Raw genomic sequence first — 1,389 nt, 5'->3', positions numbered from 1 at the left:
AACCAGCTTTGGTTGCTTGATTTTCTCGATTGTGTTTCTGTTTTTAATTTCATTGAATTGGTCTCTGATATTTATTATTTCTGTCTAATTACTTTGGGCATGATTTGTTTTCCTAGTTTCTTTAGGCAGAAACTTAGATTGTTGGTTTTCGATATATAATTTTTCTAATGTTATGTATTTAAAGCTATAATTTTTTTCTCTAAGTATGGCTTTTTCTGCATTTCATAAACATTTTTTGTGTTTTCACTTCCATCCAGGTCAAGATATTTTTAAATTTCTCTTGTGATTTCTGCTTTGACCCAGGGATAACTTAGAGGTGTATTGTTTAATTTCCAAATTGTTGGCCATTTCCCAATTTTCTTTCTGTTTCTGACATCTGATTAATTCTGTGGTGGCTAGAAAACATATATACTATTATTTAATTCTTTTTCTATTTATTGAGACTTGTTTAAGAGTCTAGCATATGGTCTATTCTGGAGAATCTAATGTGTATTTGAATATGTAACCTTGCTGTTTTGGGGAGGAATGTTGTTCAAGTCTTTATATCTCTATTGATTTTCTGTCAAGTTCTATCAATTTCTGAGAAAGGAGTAATGAATTCTCTGGGTCTAATTGTCACATTGTCTATATTTCCTTTCAGTCCTGTCAGTTTTTACTTTATGTGTTTTGGGGCTCTGTTATCAGGTGCCATTTCACTATTGTATCTCCCTGATGGATTTTTCATCATAGTTGCAAAAAATGTTGGCCATCGCTGTTTCAAACATTTTCTCTGTTCTTTCTCTTCCTCTCCTGTTTTTCGTAGACTCCCACGGCTGGTATGTTGGCACACTTGTGTCACTGTCCTCTGTTCATTTTTCTTGAGTCCTTTGTTTCTTCCTGTTCTTCAGATCGGGTAAGTTTTTTTTTTTTTTTTCGGGTTGGATCATTTCAATTGATCTATCTTCAGTGTCACCGATTCTTCTGCCATCTCTAATCTTCCGCGAGCCTATCTAGTGACTATTAAATTTCAGTTATGTTTTTTAACTGTAAAATTTCCATTTGAATCTTTTTAATAGTTTCTACTTCTCTACTGAGATTTTGTGAAGTCGTTGTATTAGTCTGTTCGGGCCGCCATAACACAATACCATAGACTAAGTGGTTTGAACAACGGAAATTTATTTCCTCAGTTTGAAGTCTAGATGTTCCAGATCGAGGTTCCGCAAGATTGGTTTCTGGTGAGGACTCTCTTCGTGGCTTGCAAACAGCTGCTTTCTTGCTGTGTCCTCACACTGGTGGAGAGAAAGAGCGAATACCTCTTTCTCTTCTTTTAAGGGTTCAAGGCCGCCCCTATGATCTCATTTAACCTTTATCACCTCCTCGCCATCACTGTCTCTAAATACAGCCACGTTG

This window comes from Prionailurus viverrinus, chromosome A1, assembly GCF_022837055.1.
Source record: "Prionailurus viverrinus isolate Anna chromosome A1, UM_Priviv_1.0, whole genome shotgun sequence".
NCBI lineage: Eukaryota > Metazoa > Chordata > Mammalia > Carnivora > Felidae > Prionailurus > Prionailurus viverrinus.
Note: the sequence above shows the minus strand (reverse complement) of the source record.